The sequence below is a fragment of the Tachypleus tridentatus genome, chromosome 7, assembly GCF_004210375.1.
Source record: "Tachypleus tridentatus isolate NWPU-2018 chromosome 7, ASM421037v1, whole genome shotgun sequence".
In the NCBI taxonomy this organism is placed as follows: domain Eukaryota; kingdom Metazoa; phylum Arthropoda; class Merostomata; order Xiphosura; family Limulidae; genus Tachypleus; species Tachypleus tridentatus.
Window position 1 is genome coordinate 166,017,222 of NC_134831.1, and position 12,898 is coordinate 166,030,119.

General features: G+C 33.5%; 1 protein-coding gene across 2 annotated transcripts in view; it reads right to left on the reverse strand.

Annotated features, from left to right (window-relative positions):
- The window catches only part of LOC143257135 (uncharacterized), a 36,610-nt gene that overhangs the window by 23,145 nt on the left and 567 nt on the right, over positions 1–12,898 (reverse strand). The window contains exon 1 of one of the 2 annotated variants that reach the window (XM_076515418.1): positions 2,037–2,391. The exons of the other annotated variant lie outside the window; for it this stretch is intronic. The gene's annotated coding sequence lies outside the window, so the exon portion shown is untranslated. Of the gene's footprint in view, positions 1–2,036; positions 2,392–12,898 lie in introns of those variants that run through there. 2 annotated transcript variants of the gene reach the window in all.

Here is a 12,898-nt window from a genome sequence, read left to right on the forward strand (position 1 = left end):
AATGCTTGACTTGCAATGTGAGGATCGTGGGTTCGAACCCAGTCCCTAACTATTCTCAGCCTATCAACCATGAGATGTTCTAATGTATCAGTCAATCCTTCGGTTTTCGTTGTCAAAGAGTGACCCAACATTTGGTGATGTTGACTATTTTTCTCCTCTGTAGTTAATCACTTCTAAATTAGAGACGGCTAATTCAGATAGCCCCATATAGCTTCACACGAAATTCGAAACAAGCAAATACGTTTAACAAACGTTTGCTTCATTTCTGATAACTGCTGTTTAAGGACAACAGTCACTGTGACCCTCACATTACGAGTCGATTGCTCTAGCCATCCTGCCCTGCCGGGCCACGTAGGGGAAAGCAATTTTCCCAACTACGACAACAAAACAGTGGATTTAGTTCAGTCCCTTACCGAACCACATTATTATTGCATTTTCACTTTGAAAAAATCCAGTAAGTAATAATACCCAGTTGCACACCCTCAGGATCCATTTAGTGTCTGTGCAAAACTTCAGGAGATTTCTAGGCCTTTTCTCCTGTGTTTGCTAATAACTGGCGAACCGATGGACCTATTGCCACAAACTTTAGCATGTATCCTTGGGACTCCAAGGGAAGATGGTTATAGTGATCTGATCTGACATCCATTTGTCACCTCCCTTCATCCCGACGTTTTCTGCGAGAGTTAAAAAGGTACGTATTTCAGCTATATGTCTTCTATTTACTCAGTTCTTAGGCTTAGATACACACAATACTATCTAACCGTAACGTTAGAATGAACTTAATGTTTCAAACCATAGTCAATATACTTTCTCTGCCACCTTCCCCTAGTGGCAGTATGGTATGTTTGCGGATTCCCAACGCTAGAAACCGGGTTTCGATACCAGTGGTGGAGAAAGCCTAGATAACCCGTTATGTAGCTCTCAGCTACTTTAAAGTAAAATAATTCTTGATGAAAATGTTTATGTTTATGTTTCATCGGTTTATTTAATTCAATTGTATCTAAACTTATACCGTGGTTCCAAAACTGGTTATCATGATGGGTCTCGATTGTTTGTTTTTGAATTTCGCGCAAAACTACATGAGAGCTATCTGCGCTAGCTGTTCCTAATTTAGCAGTATAAGACTACATGGAAGACAATTAGTCATAACCACCCACCACCAACTCTTGGGCTACTCTTTTACCAACGTATAGTGGGATTGACCGTCATATTATAATGCCTTTATGGCTGAAAGGGCGAATACATTTGGTGTGACGGGGATTAAAATCTGCGATCCTTAGATTACAAGTCCAATGCCTTAACCATCTGGCCATGCCGGGCCTGTGGGTCGCGAAAAAGGACACAGTAAAACATAAATACATTTTATTTTAACCTGAAAATTATAATATAAAAAAATCTAGATGTTAAACAGACACGTTTGTTTGATGACTGTGGTTGCTTGGTAATAAACAAACTGATCAATGTAAGATGACACATTACAATATCACTTTAATCTCTGTCATTGCTTCGTGTATTTTCGAAAGTGTTTGAAACAACACATACTGTGCATGAGGAACGCTTCATTTTTGTTGTTGTTCTGCTAGCAAATAACTACTGACTGCATAATTATTTTTGGGATTTCTTATAGTCTGATATTATAATTTATAGTGTCAGTATAGTCTCACTGATCGAGATTATTTTGTTTTCTATTATTTCTCAAAATAATACAGGGTGTTCGGAAAGTCACTGTGCACTTGTATATTTATTAACAGACACGTTTCAATATCAAATACAGGAGGTAAATATAAATGACAATTACAAACCATGTTGAAAGTGACCCCCGTTGGCATCAACACAGGCCTGGATCCTTTTTATTTTGGTTCTAAACATCGCTATCAGTTGCTGGCTCGAAATAGACTGAATAAAATATTATTACAAAACTGCACAGTGACTTTCCGAACACCCTGTATTTTGTGTGTGTTAAAACAGCTAAAATATTAAACTCGTAACTGAAAACTGAGATTCTAATACACGTAAACTTTGGGTGGCCTACCTACCTTGTGGTATGGTACGAGTTATTCTGTAACACCTAAAGAAGAAGCGGAAAACGCAAAGTGTGTGAAAGGTGTCACTTCCCACGGAGGAGTTGCGGATCTTGCTTGTGTACCTGGGTGAAGCCTGTTTCGTGGAAGATAGTCAACTGAACAGGGTGCTACCGGTGGTATAAGGTAGCGCTCTTGATTCACTAAAATGTTGGCGATTCTTTACTGCGCATGTGCTAAACCGTTATTTTACGGTCTCCTGCGTAATTTTAGTTTCTACGAGTGAGGAAAATAGCAAGTAGTAGGAAATTTATGAAAGTACTCTATTTATTATAAAGTCAGTAATAAGCCTATAATTTATGTCAAGACAATTCGTTTATATGTATAATGCATTGTTAGTATTAAATATTAAAAACTTGTAATAAAAAACATTAATTAAAGTGTATATAAGAAGTAAAATCCTGAAAAAGAAATTGACTAGAAATACTTAATATTATGAATCAATATACCACATTGTTTATAGAATAGCTGATGCTAGTTCTAATAGTTCTATTGTTACTTTCACTAACAGTGTTGGTTACACTACATTATTTATAGAATAGCTGATGTTAGTTCTAATAGTTCTATTATTACTTTCACTAATAGTGTTGATTACACTACATTATTTATAGAATAGCTGATGTTAGTTCTAATAGTTCTATTATTACTTTCACTAATAGTGTTGGTTACACTACATTGTTTGTAGAATAACTGATGCTAGTTCTAATAGTTCTATTGTTACTTTCACTAATAGTGTTGGTTACACTACATTATTTATAGAATAGCTGATGTTAGTTCTAATAGTTCTATTATTACTTTCACTAATAGTGTTGGTTACACTACATTATTTATAGAATAGCTGATGTTAGTTCTAATAGTTCTATTATTACTTTCACTAATAGTGTTGGTTACACTACATTGTTTGTAGAATAACTGATGCTAGTTCTAATAGTTCTATTGTTACTTTCACTAACAGTGTTGGTTACACTACATTATTTATAGAATGACTGATGTTAGTTCTAATAGTTCTGTTGTTACTTTTACTAATAGTGTTGGTTACACTACATTGTTTATAGAATGACGGATGTTAGTTCTAATAGTTCTATTGTTACTTTCACTAAAATAGTGTTGGTTACACTATATTGTTTATAGAATGACTGATGTTAATTCTAATAGTTCTATTGTTACTTTCACTAATACTGTTGGTTATACAATATAGTTTGTAGAATGACTTATGACCCGGCATGACCAGGTTGGTTAAGGCATTCGACTCGTAATCTGAGGATCGCGGGTTCGAATCCCCGTCGCACCAAACACACTCACCCTTTCAGCCGTGGGGACGTTATAGTGTGACGGTCAGTCCCACTATTCGTTGGTAAAAGAGTAGCCCAAGTGTTGGCGATGGGTGGTGATGACTAGCTGCCTTCCATCTAGTATTACACTGCTAAATTAGGTACGGCTAGCGCAGATAGCCCTTAAGTAGCTTTGCGCGAAATTAAAAAAAAAACAAAGAATGACTTATGCTAGTCCTAATATTTCTGTTGTTACTTTCACTAACATATTGGTTGTACTATATTTTTTATAGAATAACTTATGCTAGTCGTAATAGTTCTATCGTTATTTTATATTTTTTACTGTAACTTTAAATGTAAACTGCTAAAACTAGACCATAAAAAAGGCATGAAATCACATTTGTAACAGTGTGATATACTAGTATAGAGTACATTCATTCTTTTCTACATATTGCTTAGAATCCACTAATGAAAGTGAGGGTGAACATGTTGCACAGTGTCAACCATACCACATTTCTCATATTCAGTGCCGACGAGGCCTTTCGCCTAATACCATAGCTTATCACGCCAGTTGGAATACACAGATACACACAGTGGTGACCTATGCTCTCTCTCTCTCTCTCTATATATATATATATATATCATAACTTTGAATGAAAACCGTTTAATATAGTTATCGTCAATTTTGTTTGAGTCATTTACTAATCAGGTTTTTTTAGATAACAATTAATAAAACAAAATTAATTATTTTATTTTTAACACTATTTATTTTATTTATCGTTGGGAATTAACGTTGAAACCACACTTTATCATCAGTTTTCAATTAAAGTTTCCATTTATAACTGAGATTTTTACAACCGGTATGTTCGATTTTCCATTGCTGTAAACTTTATCGACATCAACAAATTAATAGACAGATTATAGATGGTGCACATGGTTCACAGCAATTCCATCACTTCTGTGTGTTTATGACATCACAATCCAGAATGGGACGACTGTCTCCTGAGACTTATTCCTTCACGTTTATTTGTTATAGAGCTACCATTTCTTGGAAATATTTTAATAATACTAGTTTTATGGCTCTGTTAGCTCACTATCAGATAGGCGTGGCCTAGTATTTGGTATAACACGCTGTGGATTAAAAAATTCGACCCACGAAATACTGCTAAATGTACTCTGTAGTCGGCTAGCGCAGATAGCCCTCGGGTAGCTTTGCAAGAAATTCAAACCAAACCAAACCAAACTAAAACTTAACCTAATTTCAACTAATTCAAAAGAAAAGGGAAAAAATATTCTTCAAAGTATAGCCCTATTATGGAAGTAGGCGTTTCGAACTACCTTTCTATACTGGCAGAAATACTCATTCGCCAGATAGGTATAACTGTTAGTTCCTACAGAAGACTGTTGGACCTGCGACCGTTTACGGAATTGGCTGACAGTTCTACAATAATGTATTCACACTTGATATCCAATAATGTTCACCATCCATGTGAAAAAGGGTTTTATTGAAATTTTAGTTTAAAAGTAAGTTATTATCAGAGCGTTACATCACAGAGTAGACTTTATTGAACTATTTTTGTGTAGACACAGTTATAAATGAAAGTGTCTTTAGTAAGATTTTCACTAAAGAAAAACAAATACTTTTTTTTCAAGTTTGTTTTATATTGTTTATCACAAACAATCTCAAGGGGTGTCTGGATATAACACGTTTTCTTGTATTGCGTTCAATTGTCGTAATATAACATGGATTTCTACAGAGATTCCATACATATTATATTACTTATCGTTAAAGGTGATCATTTGAATGCGATCATGCATCGAAAAGGAAAATATAATTATGAAGTGTACCACTAGATAGCGCATTACGTATTTAATTACGCACACAACGGATGATGAGTGGGTTGTTTTTGGAATAGAAGCAGTAGTTAAAGTGGGGGGAGGGATTTATAGCGGTAATGAATAACTATATGATATACCGGTAAAAAAAAAAAAAAGACACACTGATTTAAAACACCATGCACAGCTGTTTAGTAAAACGCATTTGGCTGAAGTTTCTTTGGAAGTATAGCACGGTTATGGTTCACATAAGAGTAAACGTCAATCTACCTTCCTACCGATACTACGCTCTCTCAAAATGCGTGTATACCGTTCATGGACCCCAACAGTTTCTAAAAACACAATCTAGACTGTTTATTCCTTAGTTTACTTATAGATATGTTGGTTGACTTATTTATAACGTCTCTAATTCCATATAAATTACAGGAACAAAACTAAAAACACCACCGGCATTGTAGCTGATCTCACTAGTTATTACAGAACCACTCTATATTTTTATAATAAAATGAGTGATTTACTATCATTTTTCGTCGGTTTGTGACAGACAAAAATACACAATTTATCAATATGATATAACATGCACATCTCATCTGTAAGGAATAGTATATAAAAGTAGGTCAGTGATAGAATGTGTCCTGGACGTTGGGACGGGAGACAATGAAGAAAAGCTTGTAGTTCATATTGAAAGAGTTATTGGTTTGAAATAAAGTGTGTTATGGTCTTATAAGATAATCTACAAATACTGTAACATTTTGGTCGAAGCACGAACTATTTCAATAAAGAATTACCAATAAATAATAAATACAACAGAAAGAAAAAAGAAACAACATTTAAGGAGTCAAAACTTTTCTTTCTCAAGTTAGTTTTCTCTTTATTCAATTTAGGTAAAGCCTTAATAACTGGTTGTTCAACCTTGAAAACAAAAAGTCATATAGTATGATTGTTTTGTTAAATTTCTCACGAAGATACTAGAGGGCTATTTGACATTAATTATAAAGTGAGAGTTTAAAGGCAAGGCAGTTTGTCAACACCACCCACCCCCAACTTTTTGGCTGCTCTTTCACTAACGAATAATGGGGTTGATCGTCCCGTTATAATGTCCCAACGGCTGAGAGGGTAGGCATGTTCGTGGAGGGGTTTCAAGCCCTCAGACTGCTAGTCGGACATCCCTAACCCGTTAAGGACTAAGATTATGTTTTAAATTTTTGTTATGTTTAACTTTGTAGACATCGTATAAACTGAACAAGTAGACTTGTTAATCCAATAATTCACTCGAATAGACAGATATGTTAATTCAATATACCCTAACGTGCATACAACATATGACTCAAACTGTTTCTAAATATAAAAATACAACTTTCGGCTATTAGCGTAAGGTACTGTGTGTTTCCTTAGAATCGAACATCATTTCTTTGTTATCTGCGTGGTCTTGCAAAACATTGTATACAGACGTAAGGCATTTAAATAGTTGTGGTGTCTGTTTCGAAAAAAACAACTGAATATGAGAATACCTAATATGTCTGTTACTTGAATCGAACACCAAATTGTAGAGTTATAAGCCTTCATTCTTATCAAGTGACGTAGTCTTCGATTCTTCAACAAAGATATGCATGAAGGTATTCCATCAAAGAGAAAAAATAAAGAAAATTACACCTATGTTCTTACTGCTTAGACATAGATCAAAAACTAATTCCTCGGGTAAAATATGAAGAAACTGATTTAAAAATGAGAAGATAGGGAGTTTTGTTTTTTATCATCATCCAAGTGTTCGCCAACCAGATGACAAAAACACTTATTCGACATTTTACTTGTGGCGTGGACACAATTTCTTGTCAAAGTGCTTTAACACTCAGATGAAGTTCATGAAATATCAGAGCGCCATCTATAGGAAGATTTACAAGAAGTGTCCTCGTACTGGGGTTAATGTATCTTAAAACTAATTTTTCGTCATCAAAAAATTCTACGTTTTCGTTTTGCGTGTAATGTGAAATCAATCTGCTAAATATTTAACACCTTTTGCTTAAAAACAAAAATAAAACTACCAACCGTAAGGCAATGATTCTCATTACTGGGTACAATGATAATTTATTCTCGTAAATAGTATTTTTGGTGATGTAATATGTGGATCTCGTGAAGTTCGAAATCTACTTTTCTTATTATTATCATGAAGTGACAATGAAAGTGATGGATTATTTTAATACTACTTATCAACTGCATTAATCTCTTAGAGCGATGAGAGAGAAGATAAAACTTTGAACACATACGTACAAGTTAATGAATCGCTTTGGTGTGTTATCTGGGGACACTATTCCGTTATTTAAAGGAATATTTGGACCTCTTAAATGGAATGTTGATTAGCTCTGGGATCATTAACCTCATACTACGAGTTGTCCAAATGATTTCTCTTGCTTCATAGACTCCATTAGCAAAATTAATGCAATAATGCTGTTACCTGAAGGAATATTGGTATATTCTTTCTTATAGGATTATGAAAACATTTTATGAAAGTTTTCAGACTCATCGTTAAGAATAAACAACGAAGGCAATAATCTTGAGCGACAAGTATGGATGGGTAAGGCATTAATTTTTACCTTGGGCTATTGTTCGGCCCTAAAAGAATTGATATTATTTGTTTATTGGGAACAACACCAGAAACGCTCTCTAGTAGTCACCAAAAGTTTAGAAATTAGCACTATAAGTTTGCAGTTACTTTAGACAACGTTTCTGAAAGAGTCAGGGACGCCATTAGGGCGGAATATTGGATAATTAAGCGTTTCACTTATTAAAAAAAAAAAAAAAAGGTGACATGTAGGAATTCTGGTTTATTAAGGAGACGTGGATGTTAAATGTTTGTAAAACACTGACTTAAGCCACTTATCTCTCGGTACGTTAGCAGACTGTGGGCTAACAATGGTAAAAATCGGGTTTCGATCTCCACGATTTGTTGGGCGTCGCTTTGTGCTTAACAACAAATTAACACACACTCAACTGTTTTTATTTCTGTTAAAGAAAAAAAATTCAGTATTGAGTAGTAATTCCCAAACACCTTGATTTAAAATTAGTGAACACACATGTTGTAGAGTTGTGTTTAGAGCGATATCTTGTTGTTGTTATTGTTTTGAATTAAGCAGAAAGCTACACAATGGGTTATCTGTACTCTGCCCACCACGGGTATCGAAACCCGGTTTTTAGCGTTGTAAGTTCGCAGACGTACCATTGAGCCACTGGGGGCAGACCAAAATCTACCGAGGGTCAGACGTGACTAGTGGTTAGTGTGATTGGACTTTGAATCATAGAATCTATGGTTCGCATTCTGTTGTCGATAAAACGCGCTGTGCACTCTGAGGCCGTAGAAACGCTATAAAATAAGCATTTAAATCCTACTCTTAGGTTAAACAAAAGTAGCTCTTCAGTTGTTACTGGGTGGTGTTAATTAATTACATTTCCTCTGGTTTGTCAGCTTTAAATTAAGGACTGCTATCTGAGGGAGGACGTTGAACAGCTAAGCTCTTGTAGATTGTTTGTTTGTTTTTGAAATTCGCGCAAAGATACACGAGAGCTATCTGCACTAGCTGTCCATAATTTAACAGTGTAAGACTATAGAGGGAAGGCAGCTAGTCACCACCACCCACCGCCAACTCTTGGGCTATTCTTTTATCAATGAATAGTGGGATTAACCGTAACATTATAACGCCCCCACGGTTGAAAGGGCGAGCATGTTTGGTGTGACGGGGTTTCGAACCCGCGAATCACGAGTCGAGTGCCTTAACCACCTGGCCATACAGATTTCTGAAAATTATTTCACATTTATAAATACTATATCTAGTTATTATCGTGTTATTCAGTCTAAATTACTACAAATTATGCATTTATTTAAAATTTATAATTTGTAGTAATTTGAGCTAAATAACACAATAATAACTAGATCCAGTAATTTTGGTAAATAAAAGTAACATAGTCAGAGTTTTAACTTAAAGTTTAGTGGTATACATTTTACAACATTAAAATAAGCTTAGTTCGTGTAACAGTACTTTAACTTAGCTATATTTCAACTTACTGGTAAATCGTAAAACAGGATGAATACATTGTTATATTGTATAACTACAATCTTAAAACTAGTTATTGTTTCTGGGAGTTGTGAGAATTAACTTTTGTTACTCGAACTAAGATTCATTACTTTAAATTAAACCTATAGTTATAGGTAGGTTATAATATAAATCAGGCTAAATTATTTTATTATTAACGTTTCGTTTATTGTTAGTTATAATAAATTATTAAGTTCTATTTCTCAATTCTGTAAAATTAAGGTAAACTTTCCTAACTTAGCGTGAAGACAATGCTGCAATGACAAAAATAATGTTATTGGTTGTGAAGCTTTAGGCTTAACAGTAACAGTATCAACAACAGGCTACTGGTAATTGGTATTGAGTTGTTATTTCCCAGCTATAACTATAAATATAATGTTTAAGACTAGTATAACAGTTTATCGTTCTTAGTTTGTTGGGTGTAATGGGTGAGGTGATTGGGTTTTATTTGAGAACTTGGGAACAGGATGTACTTTTACGGAAGCTAGTAACGAAGAATTACTTTTTTATGTAGAGTTTGTAGGTTGGAGGCTGTTCTAATTAAACTTAAAGATAATAGAAAAAAAAGAATAGACTGTGGAAAATGGTAGCAGAATTTCAGGAAGAGCTTAAATGTTTACGTGCAATGGATACATTAACTATGACATTCAGGAAGTTATAAAAAGAACTATTACTATTAGAGGAAAAAGTAGTGAATTTAGTTATAATGATCTTATTCTGTTGAACAACAAATTTCATCCCTTGGCTTCTGGAGATGAGGAACCGTTGGAGAGAAGGAAAACAAAAGGTTCAGAGAAGGATGTGGATGATAAGGAGGTTACAGTTACAGGTGATTCCTTGACAGGACATGTGGATACAATAGTATGTGGGGTGAGCAGGGAGAAAAGAATCAGATTATGTTACACAAGGACACAGATGGAAGATATAACCGACAAAGCACGAGATAAGACAAAGGGAGCTAGTATAGATGCAGTTTTTATGGTGCATGTAAGGGCTAATTATGAAGAGAAAGATAGATCAGAGGAGCTAATTAGTAAGTAAAATGGTCTGATGAAGGCATTTAAAGAAAAAGGCCGTTACTTGATTAGTCAGGGATACCACCCACAATTAGCTCTAAATGCTGGGATTAGGTTAGTGTCTAAGAATAAGTAGATTGACTGGTTGGATCAATTGAAGAATGGAGCTTCTTGCAATGAATGGTTTAAATTTTAATAGAGTAGGGGTGGCTTGTTTGTCAAGTCTATTAATTCATCTGTACGATAAATCTTAAACTAAAACCAGATAGTGATGAAGGTCAAGATAAACTAAACGCAAAAAGAATAAAAGGCAGAGAAAAGTTTAGCATAGGAAATGAGTTATAGAAGTAGTTATAAGGATAGGCTTAATTGTTACTATTTTAATGCTAAAAGTATAATAAATAAGATAGATTATTTTAAAACATTGGTAGAAATGAAGGATTTTGGTGTAATAGGAATAACTGAAATATGGTTAAACACAGATGATTTTCATGACAGAAGTTTTTCAAAATACAGGGTTACTGGCTAATTAATAGGGTTAGAGTATTAAAGGGGAGTGCTATAAATGGAATTTATCAAATTGAATTAATGTCACATGTAGGCTAAGTCTTCGAAACTTTGTTATGTTTGATTTACATCAATGACATATATATAAAGGGTAAAAATGTACTTATGTTTATGAATGATAGTAAGGTTGTTAGGTCTGAAGAGGATGCTGCTATTTTATAAAATGATTTAGATCATTTAGTGAATTGGGAAAATAAATGGGAGATGGGTTTTAATTATAATAATTGCAATATATTGTATGTAGATTATCATAATTTTAATTATAAGTATAATTCATATGGGAATACACTTAACACTGTCATGTAAGAAAGGGATCTTGGTGTAATAATTGATCAATCTCTAAAGCCATCCAAGCTTTCTGCTGTTGCTAGTGGTAAGGCAAATAGGATTTTTAAGTTGCATCTACAGAAATATTGAATACAAGTCCAAAGAGGTTATAGTTTCATTGTACAGGTCACCGATTAACCCGTATTTGGAATATTGTGTTCAGTCTTGGGCTCTTTGCCTTAGAACGGACAATGAATTGTTGTAGAGAGTTCAGAGAAAGGTTACTAGAATGGTACCTGGAATGAAGGGGTTACCATATGAGAAAAGGTTAAGTTCTCTGAAATTGTTTTATCTTGGAAAAAATAAGAGTTAGGGGGTATCTTAATGAGGTGTAATTTATAGTGTTAATGCATCATATCTGTTCATGCTTAACAGTGAGAAGAGTAGCATTAGATGACAAATATAAATTTTTAGTGAGAAGTCATCTTCAGCTAAGACACTTCCATTTTTCTAAAAGGGTGGTTGGCCTTTTGATGTTGCAGAAGAAGTAAATTTAAGTGAGTTTAAGATGAAGCTTCATAACTATGTGGACTGGGTTTAATATTTAAAAAAAATGTATTTAATAGTTTTGGTTTAGTTTAGAGAATGGAACAATATATCCCTTGTTGTTCCCAAAATATATGTTATTTATCTGAAAAACACGTGATATTCTTATAACTTATTATTATAATTATACTACGTGATCCTTATAAGAACAACCAAGAGTAACGTCAGCTAATTTCATTTTGCTTAATTTGTTTGAGGACTGTATGTTTTAGGACCATGATAGATTGCAAGCAACAATGAAAATCACTATCAACTTTTGGTAACCTCGACCTATCTGAGTACAACTGGACATTTTAGAATGATAATTAAATGTTCACACTGATAACGTAATCATAGTATAGTAACACTGTTCATACCAAAATCCTAAGGAAAGTCATTGAAATAATAGTTTTAACATAATTAAATATAGACATTGATTGTATGAAGAATGTAGTGACCACTTTTGTAAAACACATGACACATAAAAGTATAAGCGTTATATATAAAATGAAGTATTCTGTCAAGTAATAACATGGTCAATCTGGTGAAAGTGTAAGATTAATTATTGGATAATATTTAATAAACATTTTATTGATAACATAATAACTTGTTGAGACACACTGAAAATTAATTTTCTTTAGCAATAACATGTATACATAGAACATCATCCAATTTGTAACACAAGAGATGAAACAATGAAAGTATTATGTGTAAAATGAAATATTTTGTCTTACATATTAAACAAGTGCCAAAAATCTTTAAAATAATCAGTTAATTTATAATTAAAAGGTCAAACAGTAAGTTTGAATTATTTCATGATATCGTTTTTTTATGATAATTTAAGTATAAATTATCAGGAAATGTATTGAACTATTAAATTAGTGTTAATCCTTTTTAAGAATATTTTACATAGAAATGGTCAGGAAATGTACTTAACTAATAAATTAGTGATAATAATTCTTTCTTGGATATATATAAAAAATATCGAACTCATAAATTAGTGTTAAGTCTCCTTTTAAGAATGATTTAAATGGTCAGGAAATGTAATTAGCTGATAAGTTAGTGATTTAAACTGATTGTATTAAATACATTCTTCGTGATACACGTTGATCAAATTTGTACTGTTTTCACTTGTAGAACTGTAACATCATAGCCGCCTCTCTATTTTCGTAGGATTATCAAGTAAAACC